The 16,008-nt window shown below is 40.9% G+C and overlaps 1 long non-coding RNA gene across 1 annotated transcript in view; it reads left to right on the top strand.

Moving 5' to 3' along the window:
• LOC108445307 overlaps positions 1 to 16,008 on the top strand; it is a 62,153-nt gene that overhangs the window by 25,258 nt on the left and 20,887 nt on the right. Inside the window, exons 3-5 of the long non-coding RNA XR_001860128.1 lie at positions 709 to 1,097; positions 1,693 to 1,766; positions 8,339 to 8,531. This is a non-coding gene — a long non-coding RNA (uncharacterized LOC108445307). The remainder of the gene's footprint in view (positions 1 to 708; positions 1,098 to 1,692; positions 1,767 to 8,338; positions 8,532 to 16,008) is intronic.

The following is a 16,008-nucleotide window of genomic DNA, read 5'->3' as shown; positions in this document are numbered from 1 at the left end:
ATTCCTGCTAAAAGACAGCTTCTCAAAGCTTACATTTGTTTGCAGCTGAGGGAAATGTTAAAGAAACTTCTTGCAAGAAAGTGGATTTCCTTCGTCATTAATGTAGAGAGAATTTAATCTTCAGAAAATCAAACTAGTCCTGCAAGCAGGAAAATATAGAGGTTATTTTAAGGATCAAGCAGCAGGATAGACTGGATCTCCGGTCCTGAGGGAAAATTGCAGGAGCTGCAGCTCCCTGTGGCATGAAGCCCTTGCTAATCCTCTCTAGGCATGTGCTCCCTATATTGTCAGGGATATGCAGCATGTTCAGGCTGGTCTTGCAGATAATGTATGTGGGGGCAATTCCCATGGGAGCCTGAAAGGGGGAAATTGCCCTGCATATAGATGCAGATAGGTGGTGATTAGGTCCTGCTCTTGGGAACAGAGAGGTTGGGAGCTGTGTTCAGCAGAAGCTGCTGGCCAGGGAGGAGAGCTGGAGAGCAACAGGTATCTCCAGCTCAGTAAGGAAGAACATACATGTCCACTGTACACATTAACTAAAATCAACACCACACTTACACAGAGAAGAGGCAGCAGCTCTTTAAACATTCTCTAAAAAACACTCCAAACACACCTCCTAGACTCCTCATTATTTTCACTGACAGGCAGTTCCCCCTGTCTTGCAGCACTTTACAACCCCTTTTTAACATTTCCTTTTCTATCCTTCAGGTACAGGTGCTGTTTCACTCCACTGCCACAATTAAAATTACCTAGACAGAGGCAGTACAAAGGTGCTCTCTACTCTCTTGTCCCTCAAAGCATGGACATCAAGAACTGGATCCCTAGCCTGCTGACATCAACGGGAGCCCTTCCATTCACCTTGTGGAGTCTGTGCCAGGCCAAGGAGGAACACAGATGAGAGAAGGCAATTTGGCTGTCACATTTTCCTTTCATCAAGAGCTTTACATGGACAAACTCTTTTTAATGTAACTTCTTCTGCTGAGTTGGAGATTTTTGTCCCTGTGAATTTCCATTAATAACAACAGAGGTTTGCATGCAATTCCAGGATGGGTCTGAGAATGCAGTGAAGAACTAGAGTTACGTGGGACATGTCTGAGGTAATGGATGTTTTTATTACTTTTTTTCTTCATTTGACAGCTGAACTGGAGGGAGAGAAGTAAAATCAATTTGGAGAACAGCAAGTGGAAAATGAAGGCAAATGCAATGTTAGCATGGTGATTTAGCTCCAAGCAGCATCTCTGTGCCCTGGCACACAGCAGTGGGGCTGGAGTCGTGTCAGGAGGCAGAGGGCTGAGGCATGACCTTCAGGTGACAGCTAAAGCGCCAGTGTCACTTTGGAGACAAAGGCAGCCACGGCACAGGGAAATGGGCATCATTTTGGTGGCCTGGGTGTGATGGGAGACAGGATCCAGCTTTCAGTCCCCAGTCTAGGGAAGGATGTGTAGAAACACCTGCACTCATCACAACTGCCTCATTCCCAGCCTTCCTGGGGTGTCAGGAAAGAAGAGATCATCCTGGCAGAAAGAGAACTTAGCAGAGCTAGAGACTTTGGGCAAGGGCGTAGATTTGGTCTTCTCAAGTGGCTGTAGAGTTTTGACTTAGAAGAAGTAATATTTAAAACACCGTAAATTTCTCATGAAATGTCAAAGTATCTTTCAAAACAATGCATTGGTATTTTCTCTCTTGGAACAGGTGCCAAAACATTGTTCTAAGGGTGTGACTCTTGAGCTGTCAGCTTTCTAAGGAGGAAATGGACTGAGTGACAGGTAAGATAAAAAATAATGATTTGTCTCCTTCCTTTAACCAGACATCAGGATGGCAGTGGTTGGAAATTCAGCTGAAAGGCTCACATTAAGTAAACCTTCTGCCTTCTTCCTGTAGCACCTCAGATATCTTAATATTTGGAGTGTCATTCAGAAGTTGACTTTATTTTGATAAGGCCGTGTCCCCGGGATGATCAGGATCATGGTCAGCCTGTAACAGCTTAATGCATTGTCAGAGAGGTGTGTGAGTGAGGCTTGTGAGTGATGGCCAGAGAGCCACCTGCTCCCTAGGATGACCTCCAGAGTGAGTGGAATGGAGAAAGGAGGCAGTGCCCACTTCCCACACACCAGCCTGGCCAAAAGCCAGTGATGAAACGAGATTTTTTCTTTTTTCTGGACATACGGTCAGGATACCAATTACAAGATAACTGTGGGTTTTTTACTGAGTACGCCTGACAATAAAACTGTGTATATTTAACTCCTTCAGGTTATTGTCTCAGTGGAGGTAAGAGCTAATTTACACCACTGAGACTTCCACTGATTCTATCAAAGTTCAGAAAATGTCTTTGAAAAATTGTAGAGTCTAAGAGGGAAACAGAAGGAATAAATATAAAGTTAATTTAGACAGAAATTAATAAACTGCATTTAACTTTTTTTTTACAGCTTAACTTACAAAAATTACACCTTGCTTTAGGTCTACTGTAAGTTTCATGTTCTGCCAGTCAAAAGTCCTTGGAAAGTGATTGCCTAAATGTTGGGTGCTGAGCCCTGCTGCCCATTGGACAGCAGAGAGTGGTACCAGCCCAGAAACTGTGGAACAGGGCACAGATTGGGGCTGCAACAACAAGTTTTTCTATGCTCTATTGCCCCTCAAATCCCATGAAATTCTGAATGTGTCCAACAGTGGTTGCTTCTGTGTCAAGTTATTGTTGGCAGAGCACCATTTTTTTTTCCCTTAGATTGGAAAACAATAGCAGTGCTCAAATTTTAAAGCTAATCTTTTTTTCTGGAAGTCAGCGTGGTGTTAAATCCAGTATTTGTAAGTTTTGTTGTTGTTGTTGTAATAACTGAGCTATTTTAGCTCATAATCCCAACTCATCAGCTTCCATTGCTGATAGGCTGAAGATGTCACTAAACAAAATATCTGTTTAGCAAACCATCAGAATTTGTGGATGATAGGAAGCAGATGTATCATTAAGCACTAAATGGGAATATCATTTACAGTAGTTGTCATGTTTCATTTTGATAAACTACAAAAAACCCACGTGAAAGATGCAGCCCTGTGTATCCACTGCTGAGAGCAGTATTTTGAAAGGTAACATTATGATAGTCTGCTGGGCTGGCAAAGCTAAGACTTACTAGAAAATATGATATATGGCCCAAGCATTACCATAAAAGATAACAAAATGTGATCTGATATATGAGCTGGTATCCCATATAAAAAGCTCAGAGAAAAGAAGCTATAACAAATACAATCTTCAGCTTGTAGAACTGGGACACATGGAGAGCAGAGGCTTGACTGGGACTGGCCAATTGTCATCAGCTATTTGTGGACTTGGGGCTGCTGTAGACCAATCTTCCTTCATAAGCACTGACTGTCCTTGTAGCTGAAGAAAATTGTTACTGTCATTTTTCATAGCCTGTAATGATCAAATAGATATTAATGTAAATAAGAAGACACACTGAAATATTCTTGAAATGGTTCTGTTGTTGGGGAAAAAAATCCTTCTATTTACCTGTCATGGTCTTGTCACTGTCACTTGAGTGACAATTTACTGCTTCTAATGCCTGCATCTCTTTCACCTTTCCCTCTTTTTGAACATTTTTCCTCCTTTCTCCTTTCCCTTCTCCAATTTAATCTCATTTTTAATGCCAGTCTACATAGGATGCTCATCTTCTAAACCACGAGTTAGTTGAAAAGAAATACTTGGAAATGACATGCTTCTTGGGGCTGTTCTAATTCCTGTTTCTGCAGTTGGTTTTGTTAAGACTGGCTAAGATTTCCTCAAAATATTTCTCAACATCTGTATTTTTCTTTCTTTCTGGAATCCCTGTCTAGGTATTATAACCTATTATGCCTTTTCTTCAGGTATTTACACTTCTTATTATCTATCTGAAATATGTAATATGTATGAAGCAAGTGGAAATCACACTACATTATCATCATAATTAATAATAAAGCTCCTTCTGCAGTGGCTGATGATCTGCTGCTGGAAAAGCATAGAAAAACACCACTGAAGTGTGATACAAGGATGGGTTATGGCTTACTAGAGCAACTTTGTGTGAATTGTCTATCCCGTTTGCTACTCCATTTAAGTAGGGTGAATACAGGCAAGAGCACTAATGAGGCTCTTCTGAAACATTAGACTGATACTCATTGCTAAGACAGAGCAAACATTTATGATTTATCATTGTAACTCTGGAAACAACAAGGATTTATATCAGAAGTACTAAGTACCAGCAAGTTGTTATTTTATGGAAGAGACCATACTCTCCATCTGCTGAAACACAGCAGTGCAGTGTCAGAAAGCAAAGTGATAGGCATGGAGGCAGGAGACCAGCTCATCTCATGTATATTATGTGAGCAAAGGGGACTCCAGGAGGAAAACAAGGGCATTGAAATGAGGCACTTTTACCCACTAGAGCTGAATTTTTTTATGGAAGACTATTAGGAGAGTGAGGGGAAGTGGCAACCATACATACACCCATGTAGTGTGGCAGGTTTCCAGATGGGTCACAACATCTTCAAGGCAGGGAATCAACCTTGAGGAGAAAAGGCACTGGTCAGTGAAACACGTGTACCACCAACAACTTCCTGGGGTGGTGGGTATTATCTAAAGCTGTTGGGATTCACCAACCTGCCTGTGGAGCTGAGGTGGACTTGCTGTACTAATGCTCCTACCATGCAGCAGTGGCTGAGCAGAGGAGCAGGTGCTGGCTCATTGCTGCCCTGAACTGCACCTGTAAGCCAGCCACAGCCCCTGACTGGCAACACCTCTGTATGAAAACAGAAAACACTGATTTTTTAAATGCCTAATGGCCCTAGCTGATAAAAAGTGCTGCCAGAGTGACACAGAAGACAGTGGTGAGGACAAGCACGATGGTTATGGATGGTTCTTACATGCAGAATGATAGAAGTGGCTCACATGTTACTCGTTATGCCAAAAACTGCTGGGTCCAGTCTGTGAGACAGCCTCCTTCGTGCTCTCAATCCCCTCTGAAGCTCACAGCACAATTAATGATAAATGAACAGCTATCAAATTAATTTCATGAAAGCAATAAGAGATCAATATACAGTGCAAGTGTTAAACAGTTAACTGCACGTGACTAATTGTGCTCAAAAGATGGGGTGGTTTTGTTCTGCTGACATTTATAAATGGTTAAGCCTTCATTTTCATAGTTTATTATGTCAGATGAATCCCTTGGGAAAGTATTTTCCTTCCGAATGATGTTTAAATGTCTATAATTCTGTGCTGAGTGCAATTTACCAACAATTGTAGTGCTTTAAAATGTACAGTAGGCTCTGTTATTTCTGTATCAAGCAACTTGACATTTAAGATAATTTGTTAACTGTAGGAAAAATATGTAAACAATGTAATTTTCCTGTAAACAGTTGCCATGTAAGACGCAGTATAATTGGTAACCTCTGTCGAAAGCACGAACAATGAGAGAGACTTGAGAATGTGGGTGTACAAAATGAAAAGCAGTACCGTAGGCTGCATCTACACTGGGTCTGCTCAACTGGAAAAGTAAAACAAGCTGCAAAGCCTGCTGCTGGAAAAGGTGGTTTTTTAGAGGAAAAAAAATCCCACATTTTTCCTAAGGCTTGTTCATATTCTTTCTGCCAGGATGTGGCAGAAGCCGGTGAACCTGTTGGGTACGTGTCCCTGCCAGGTGGTGATGGCAGCAGTGCTGGGCCTCTACAGTACACCTATTTGGGACTCAGACCTCTGTTTCCATGGGAAATATGGGTGCAAAATAGCCATTTCCAAAGATCAAAATGACTCACTGTGCACTACAGCTGGTCAGTGCCAGTGCCCTGCCAGGTTCACAGTGATGGAGTGCAACAGAGCTTGGGTCTCTCTTCCCAGGGTATCAACATGGATGACCCTTAGTTAAGTTCTCAGCAGCCCAGTCTGCTTTTTGTGTGCATTTGTGCTGCTGGAAGAGAAAGAACCCCCTTTTTTCCGGTGAACAAATGTATAAGGATACAACCCTATGCATCATAGTGAAATTGTTTTCACAAGCATGGTGAGAGCTGTACTGCGCTGTACACACACTCACAAATACTTTGGTCAATAAAGAGAAAATATGCAATCACTAAAAGCAACACATTCAAAGAATTTCCTTAGAGGTGTATAGTGATATGGTTCTTCCTTAGCACGAGTTTGGAGAATAAATCATTGTTTTAAAAAATTGCTGGATGCTTCATAAGCTGAACCAATGCAGCACGTATTCATTAGCTCACTGCAATCATTAATACTCTGTGGGCTCTGGTTCCTAAGTAAGCTGCTGAGAGAGGAGAAAGAGGATTTATTCCTGGAGGCGCATTGTTCTGAGTGCATCCTTCATCTGGCCAGTGAAAAGATTCATTTTCCGCTCCTATTCACTGTGCTTTCTTGCAGGACTGCCTTTTGTGGAACACCTCTCTGTGCAGGCCTAGGCCTCTCCTGGGCGATAACTAGGCCGCCAAAAGCCTTCCCCATCCATGTGCCCTCCCTTATTATAGCAGCTCCCCTTTGTGGATGCTATTGTCCTCTTTATTTCTCTGGAATCAAAATCAAATGCTCTGTTTCTCCCAATTCATAGTGCTGGAAACATGCCTTTCACAGAAAAGATCTGTATCTCTGGTTCCACTAGTTATCTGCCTCAGTACCACAGTCGTCGTTCCGAGTCTATATTATGAATCCTACCTCTATTCAAATTGTGCTTACACTGTATTTAGAGGTACGTGGAACGTTTGCAAGCACCTTATCTTTATTTAAAAAGAAAATAAAATTTTATTCTCTTCTCAAACATGTTGGTTTAGGGGAATAAGGTTTTATGTACTCCTTGTGCATAGTAACAGTGTTGCTAGGGTGCCAGTATTTCTTCAGAATCTCCTTCAGCTGAGGTTTCATCTTAACATTTGTCAATGCGTTCAGTGAGAATAAAGCAGAGCATTAAAAAAAACCAAAAAAACCCCACATCATTCACATTATTTTAAACTTTCTACAGATTCAAGGGTAATGGTAACAAGGCCTTTTCTCTCCTCTCACTTAGACATGGTGCACACCAGCTTTGTGCTGAATAAATGAAAACAGACTACTATTTTGTCTTAAAAATATGTGCAAATGATGTTTTTGTCTTCATAATCAAGCTTAATTACCCAGTGGAAAATGCTCATTTATCACAGAGAACAGTAATGAAATAGGTGTGTTTGAATGATAAAAGTGGGAGGTGTTTGTATTTATTTTCCTTCTGTCAAAGCTGAGATTTTGTAGAAACTGGGGAGCTTTCCTCACAGGTGACCAAGATACACCATGTGAGCCCCCATCTAACCAATCAGCACTCCACAGGCTTGCATTTGTGCTCACCTTCAAATGCCCAAGGATCTGTGTAAAAACGAACTTTTAAATATTCAGTGTACTCAGTAACTACCATCAGGGAGAAACAAGTGATTGCACTGAGTAGTTTTATTTACAAAGTTAATCAGATTTAGTTCCTCTTTTAAGCCCTTCAGAAACATTATGACTACTCTTTTAAACCATGAAGGTCTGGTCTTCAGGCATGTAAAATGAGCATGGGAATCAGATACTGGCCAGGGCCTGCTATTTGCAGCAAAGAAAGGGACAGATGGGAAAACTGCATCCTCACATTGATTCTTTAAGGCCATATGATGTTCCTGTAGGAGGAGCTTTACCTGTTTAAGCTGAAATACATCTGTGTTATTTCGAGCAAAATCCTGACTGCATCTCAACAGAGATGCAATCTAGTTCAACCAAGGTAATTTTCAAAATACAGTCACAACATAGGATTTACTCTTTTATTTAATTGGTTTAGTGGAAGATAAGATGGTGTTGCTCATGAACATGTTGTTTTGTTTTTCTTTAAAAATCCATTAACTTCTATGTAGGTCTTTAAATATTTATAAGATTTAAATAATCTTTTAAAGCATCCTCAGAGAAGACATTGACTCTTTTGGTTAAATAGTTCTTATTTTTCTGGTAGGGGAAGTGTTTAAGTACCCAACTAATCCCCCAATTTAATCACAATATTTTTATACTCAAATGTCTGTTTTATGTAAGCAAAGAGAAATACAAGAGAAAAAGTTGTTATATTTATGTGTAAACTGACTTACTAGTTCCGTGATGGGGACATTATGCAGTGATTCTGGAGGTGACTGGAAACTGAAGATGCTTTTAAATCAACACCTCAGGAACTTATGCCCCTCTAAATATATATTTGCCACAAAAATATATTTGGTATAAATATTATATAATATATATACACCTATATATATAACATATAGGTGTATAATATATAAATATAATATTTGCCACAAAACATTTCTCATCTTCGCTTTTCTTTCTTAGAGCCATCTGAAGTGCTCAGGCTGTTTGCAACACAGGTGCTGGAGAATAAGCAAAATCACCCATGAAAGAAGCCGTGAAGTTTGTGGTGAAAGCCAAAATTAGAGCCAGTTCCAGAGATGAGTGATAACTCCAGTTTCCACAGCACCTTTGTGCACAGCTCATGTGCTGCAAGCATGGTCTAACAAAAGCAAAGGTATGCATTTCCAGTAGTTCACACTTTGTGGAGACCACCTTACCCCTGACTTCTTGCAGCTGCAGAAGACACTTCTCCACAGAAAATATTTGTTTACCAGCAGTCCCTTGCACAGCCAAAATCTGGGAGGAGTGTGAGGGAATGGGGGGATGTGGGGTATGTCCAGCTGTCTGTCTGCCTCAGATGCTTTTACACTTGTGCCTGCATAGCACAGGTGAATGAATAGAGGCTCATGGGCTGCATTTTTCCTTTAGTTGGCTCCTGGTTGGCTTTATTTGGTTTGCTCTTTTGCAGAATGGTTTTGGTTTCTTTGCTTGTTTGTGTTAACAACAGAAGTGCTGCGCCTCTGCAGAGTTAAATTAAATGCCAGGCTTGGGATGTCTCGTTAGAACAATTAATTGTGCTTTACAGATATGGCAAAGGCAGTCTCCAGGATGGTGCAAGTTCAGCACAGTTTTCCTGCATGTTTGGCTTGTATGGAGCCCCTCAGCTGAAACCAGTATTTCTTGGGCGTATCTCGCTGAGAAGCAAATCTGCCTTTTGCAGTTGAGCCTTGTTTCCCCTGCCCACTGTATTGCCCCTGGCAGCTCTCTGGCAGCCACAGCAATCAGGCACCAGCGGAAATCTCCTCACTGGGGGAAAATAATTAACGAGAAGAAGCAGAACCATCCATGCACATGGCTGCACCCTAAGAAGATGTTCACAAAGACGATTCTTATTAATGTTCTTAAAACAAAACAGGCACTCTAACTGTAGCTAACACCAGTGTAAGCACAGGATATTTTCCAGCATTAGCCTAACCCTGTGGTGATAGCGATAAATGATTCTCCATTTTTTAAATCAAGAGACAATACTCTTTTTGGCTGATTGAAGTGTTTTTATTGGAAATAGTTTCCAAAAATAACCTGTCTTGTTAGTACTGTAAATTCTGCAGGCTAAAATCCTTTGATTCTCATTAAATTAACTAATTACTGTCTCACTGGATCAATGGATTTAGGAGCAACTGACATAATCTTGCTAGGAAAGGAAAGCTGCCAAATTCCATGACTTTGCTTAAACCTATTACCCTGGTATCTGTGCACTGAAAGAAATTTATCACCATGTAATTAATGGTTTTAGTTGGTTGATTGTTATATCAAAAGGAAGCAAAGATTTAAGGTTTGAGCTAAGCAAACAAAAAAGGCACCAGAAGAACTGCATATGCAGTTTGCTAATTTAAGGTGTTTTTTTCCAAATATGAGAAAATATTTATGGGGAAAAAAAGCCCCACAGAAGGTTCTGTGGAAGGCAGATGCTGTTCAGGGTGCTCAGCAGCAGTGTTGAGCTGACTGGGGGCAGCAAAGGTCCTGGGTGGGCTCCAGGAGCTGCTGGGGTGTTGGTGCTCTCTGGCACCCACCAGCTCCAGAGAGCAGGGATTTGCACACTTGACACTTGTCCCAGGAGTGCCTCTGCTTGGCACAGCCAGGCCAATGTCAGGATGAGGACCCCGTACACCAGGGTAGGGCTTAGCTGACACTCTGGGCCTTGAGCCCCACAGCTATTGCTTGTGGCACCATTAGAATTCCACTTATATGCTTTTTTTCCTAGCTTTGCAGTGGACTATTTAGGCTCCTGTCCTATGTGAGAAATCAAAATAATAGGATTTTATGGTATTAGCAAGCCAATTAATCTCTAGAACAGTTGATCCATAAGGCAGGACGACTAAATTTTAGAAGGTTAATGGTGCAAATAGGCAAAGCCCTTTCTCAGCTGCAAGCACTGTATTCTGTCCTACTCCTAGCTTAGCTGTCCAAGTGGGTTTATTATGTTTGCTCAGTTTTAATCTATACATGTTTTAACATAGTCTAAGCTGTTTTTAATTTTAAACTAAGGAACCCTGGCAAATCTCTTTCAATATAATTAGAATTTTCCCTTTAGTTTGCTGTTTAGTCATTATTTTCTTATTTCTGCTTTATTTTCTGGTAGATAAATCCTCTTATTCATTTCTTTCAATGAAGCTTGAGTAAAGGTCATTTAAATTGATTCACCTTTCTTATCTCCCTTGCGCTTATTCTATAATCCTGCTTTCCATTGTGTGGAGGAGAATAGCTTTCTTTTCTCTGATTGTTTCTGCTAGAAGAAAAATGGTAACCTTTTATTAAATAAATCTGGGAAAGCTGTGCTCCAAATCCATATTATCACTAGCTTGGGGAAACAAATTATTTCACAAACTTAGCAAAAGAAAACATACAGCACTTTTAGCAGTTTGCTGTTAGATGGCCTGAACTTACTGCCTCGAGCCTCGTAAGTGATTGAGGGTAATACTTCAGTATAATTTGCAAGAGCAAATACAAAATCTCAGGCAGCCAAATTCAGTTGTGAAACCCTGTGGAGGTGAAGTGCACCAGTGACCTCAGTGGTGCTGGCTGCTGGGGCACACAGCCACCCAACCTTTTCCTGTTAGTCCCAGATATTTCCATGTTTAGCAGCACTGTCCAAACTCACCAACTTGTCTCCTAGTGCACAGCTCATCTTCTGGAGCTATACAAGGCTTCAGCTTTGAAGGGAATGTTCCTGTTTCAATTCCTACCCTGAAATGCATACTTCTTCATGGGACAGAGCAAGTTTAGAGACTCTTCAAAAGATAAGATATGAAAATAATAATGAGTGACTACTTAGCTTGCCTTGAAAGATCACCTGAGTGCATACTGTTATCTTCTGTTTATAGTCAGTTGATAAGAATGTCTGTAGGCTCTGCACCATTTTCTGACTCTGTTTCAGAGAGATGTGTTTGGTTTTTTTTCCTGATCAGGTGATGTTCTGTGATGTAGGACAAATTTTATATGAATAAAATGTGGTATTTTCTAATACTGGAATGTTTAAGGAAGCAAGAGGAGGAAATGTAGGATTAAGCCATACAATTAGGAAAATAAGAACAACCTAAACTAATCTGTTAACAATATGTTCACATATGTAAGGGTGTATTTTCATCATTTTAAACAAATCAGAATTGCTTTTTATTTTGTTGCCAAGGTTACTGAATTTTGAATAGTCTCTAGAGGGTGGTAGTTTTAACTCGTTGAATGGCATGGTTTAATATTAAGAATATTCTGATAAAAGCTATCTTAGCTGTGGAAAATCACTTCTTCCTTCCAAAACACTTAAAATCAAGTTGCCACAAGGCTGATAGGGATGCTCCAGATGCACTTCAGGTGACCCTGCAGTGAGCTGGCCATTGCCTGGGGAGGGGTTGGGAGGCCAAGGGTAGATGTGTCAGGCACAATCACTTGGCACAGTCAAGAGCAGGGAAGGTGATGTTCAGAGGAGAAGAAACAATCTTTCAGAGCAATATTATAGGCAGAATACAGAGAAGTGAGGGAAGGTACAGAAACTCTGTCCAGGACCACAGCAGTGATACGTATACAATAAAATCTTACCCTGTAATCACTGAAATACAAAGGTGGGGGACCCTGACTGCAGTGCAGAGGCAGCCAATCCCACAGAGCAAAGAAGATAAAAGCTGACAATAAAGAAAGGAAAAAACACTCAGGACCCAGACCTGATCCGCCATCCCAAAATGAGATACCAGCATGAGGCAGGATTCCTCCAGAAGCTGCCAGGTCCTAGAAAGGCAGTGGGAATGGGATCTCTAGTCACACCCTAGTAGCCCCAGACTGCATACAAGGGAGTCCCTGCAATTTTTTTCCCTTTTCATTTGCTTCTGTAGCCACCTGCAGGAAAATGCATTGCAGCCTCCAGCATTAGCATTATATGTTCCTCCTGTTGAGGTAGAAATATGTGAGAATGGGAGGAAATGGCCTTCCTCCTCCGTGCTGGGGGATAGGAATGCTCTCCTTTGTCTCTCTGTGTTATTCTTTGACTCTCATACATTCACAGGTGCTTGCGTCTCATGAGTCAAACTAATGCTTGGGCAAAACAGGTGATAAGAAATTATTATTCAGTTTGTGGTATTGAAATACACTGGTTATACATTTACTGCCACCCAGGCATCCAAACACACCTACAGTTATATACCTTGAAATGTGTAGATATTGATACAGTAATGATACAGTAATTTGAATTAAATGCTTAATTGGAGTATGAACAAATATGCCTATTCGAATGCTAGAAACACTTTATCTAGCATATATTAGTCTTTAATCTGCATACAGTTTTACTATCATGAAACTATAAATCCCTTGAAAAATTGTTTTATACTGCACTGAGAGAACAAATAGACTGATGTGAGGCAGTGAACTGAAAAGTAGTGTTGGGGTCTTGGGTATTTGAGAAGTGCTATTTACAGGAGGGATGCTGTAATGTTGCATTTGTATGTGCTTGCATTTGGGGCCAGTGGACAGCATTGGGGTGACCCCCGTACATGCAAAGTTCCTTCAATCTCAGGTGGTGTGAGGGAGTCCCCAGGAGCTTCCTCTAAAATCTCAGTTCTGTATCTAATTGTTACTCAAGTATCATTTAGTTGCTAGTTTGTCTTACACCAAAAGTTTTTTGGTATTATCACCAGTGTCTGGAGTGGTCACAGGCCACCGCTGTAGAAGAACAAACGTGATCCTTGCACTGTTTTACAGCCCCCTCTTCTCTGAAATTTGGTGACCAGGCTCTTTGAATCCATGACATTTGTCCCACTGTCCCCACTTGCCCTGTGCAGCACTCCTCTGGCACTTGAAAAATACAGGTATGCCAGAGCACTCTCAAGGCAAAATGCCTTTATAAAATCCCTAGGAAGACAGACACAAATAAGTTTGACAGCTCTTTTCCCCCTGGTAGCCCAATAATGCAGGTGAAAACTTTTTTGGTTTCATTAGGTTTCAGAATATTGCTTTCTCCTGGCTGCTGTGGTGCTCAGCTCTGCAAAGCTCTTCTGTGTGTTTGGCTGTTGAGCGCTGAGTGCCGCTGCTCGAAACTGGAGCCACACTACTGGGTGCTGCTATAATGACCTTCCTCATGAATATGTATTGCCAGATAAGTGAAGCAGAATAAAAGATTAGAAACTTTTAACACTCAAAACTCTCCAGAGCTTCAGCCCTGGAGATTGGAAAGGTATTCTGCTTCTTCAGGAGCAAAGCACTGAGCGAGCTTGGGGAATCTTTGTGGGCCATTGTTGTGGTTCCTTGGCCTCTAACAAAAAAGATAGACTAGAGGACCCATTTGTTGCTCTGTTAAATATTTTCCATAAAAAAATAAGTAATGCAAAATGCAATGAGAGTTTTGTACAAAATTTAAAAATTTAACCATCAAGGAGTCGTGGAGTAATTACCAAGAAAAATCTGATTCCAGGACACACCTGGGTATTAGGAGTTTGAATTCATTTCAAAATTAGAACAAATTTAATTCTGCACAAAATGGATGATATTTGATAGAATCATAATGAACATTACTATATACTGTGCAGTGAGGGAACTCAGCTGAGCTTGCTAAAATTCACTCTTGAAATCACTGCCAACACACAAAAAATAGCTTCCCCCTACAGGCACAATATTGAGGAGTTTTAAAAATACTTCAGGGTGATTTTAGAGTTATGTTTCAAAAGTACCTATTTAAGTTTAGGAAACTATGCCATGTTACTCATTGCCTGGACCAGAGTCCTTTCCAGGATCTCTGATGTTATGACTTTGTGTGGTCATTCAGTGACCATCTGTCACTTATCTTGTTTGGCTCCACATGCCCTCTGCTCTGCTCATCATCAATTTTATTTTATTTTCTCCAAAAAGAGAATCATAAAATAAATGTAGCAATTACTGCATTCAGGCCAGGGAAAAAAAAAAAGCCTTTTGTTGCTCTAAATTGTTTATGTTTTTCTAAACTGTTGGTTAGAAGCAACCAACAAAAGGAGAAATCATTTTATAGGTGCCCTTTCACACTGGGATCATTAAATTCTAGTCCACAGTTTCATTATCAGGTTCTATTTTCAGAAAGGTAAAAGTCATCTGCAAAAATTTCCATGCTAAGTTTTAGTGCCACAGAGAAGGGTTGACTTTGCTGCCTCAAGTTCCTTGACCTTTCAGAGCTCCATTTGACTGTTTTGTAGTTCTCACAAAACTACACATTTCCCCTAAAAACCACATTGTCAGCAAGTCAGCTGCTTTTCTCTCCCTTTCAAGACTGACTAAATCCCCTACACAGCTCATGTCCCAGGACTTGGGCTCCGAATCCCATCCCAGAGCTCTCTGGTGCAAACCCAGGGAGTGGACCCCAACCCGGCCCCAGGCTCTGTGGATGGCCCCACACCAGGCTGATCAGTAAACAGCCCACTTGTGATGCTACTTCTTTCCTGTGTCCCAACCAAATAAAGAATTTGGAACAATACAGTGTTTAAAATGGAAGCCCAGAATTTTCATCTACTATTTTGACTAAAAAATATCTTCAAATGCCTTGTAAAACCACCTTGACCATGAGCTTTACTTTTTACATCATCCTGTAAGTTTCAGGCATAGTAATGTTTCTGTTCATTAACAGCATGGCTACCTCTTGAATAAATTACATTTAGCATGGTATTAGCATTTCATCAGTAATCAATAATTCCCGTCATCAAGCTAGTTCTAAATCTGGGAGGAAATTTACCTTTATGCAGCTGCCTTCATCTTAAAGCGATCATACTAAATCCTACCCTGAGGCAAAAAGTCTCAATAAATACCCTAGATGCAGTGTGTCTTCACCTTGGGGAAATCAGGAACTGAAATCTGTCTCAGTGGGATTTTTGAGATGTTGCCCTCAATATTGTGACACCTAAGATCCATGAAACTAAGATTTGTGCCTTGCTCTCCCTTCATGTTGAAGAGAGAGGAACCTGTGAATACACAGAGAGATTTGTTCAAGGCCAGGTCAGATGGGGCCCTGAGTAATGTGGTCTGGAGGGTGGCATCCCTGCCCATGGCTGGAGGGTTGGAATTAGATGTCCTTTAAGGTCCCTTCCAACCCAGGCCATTCTGGGATTCTGTGTTTTGCAGCATTCAGGACCATGTGCATACAACTGGGTTTGGAAAGCAGCACCAAGTGCACCTGTCCAATGCTAACAGCTATCTGATCCACAAAATATTTTACTATACCACCTGCTTTTATTTTTTCAGCTTTTGTGTGCTAATGGAAGTAGTAGCTCCAAGCACTTCTAAACTGCCCTGGAAAAATCCTAACTTCATTTTGCTTTTGCAAAGACGTTTTCCTAAGATAGAGCGTCTCTGGATAATGCATGCAGAAATTACACTCATCTCCAGAATCCAGGGGTTTTTTCCCCTTCAGAAGTCCCCAAACCATTAGTATTGTTGTGATCCTACTGTTTTTTAGAGGAAGCCTGTATTTTCTGATGCTTATAGATTATCACTTCAAAGATTCCAAAACACCCAATTTATACCCTAGCTGAACTAGTTCTTTTGAATCCATCATTTCTCTAAGAAAACAGAATGAATTCTTGGCTGATATGGTTTCAACTTACATGATGCCTTTTTAACTTGTATGAAGTTTTACTGTGAGAGCAGTTAGA

This window comes from Corvus brachyrhynchos, unplaced genomic scaffold (genome assembly GCF_000691975.1).
Source record: "Corvus brachyrhynchos isolate BGI_N302 unplaced genomic scaffold, ASM69197v1 scaffold370, whole genome shotgun sequence".
Classification (NCBI taxonomy): Eukaryota; Metazoa; Chordata; class Aves; order Passeriformes; family Corvidae; genus Corvus; species Corvus brachyrhynchos.
Note: the sequence above shows the minus strand (reverse complement) of the source record. Positions and strands in the feature narration are given on the sequence as shown.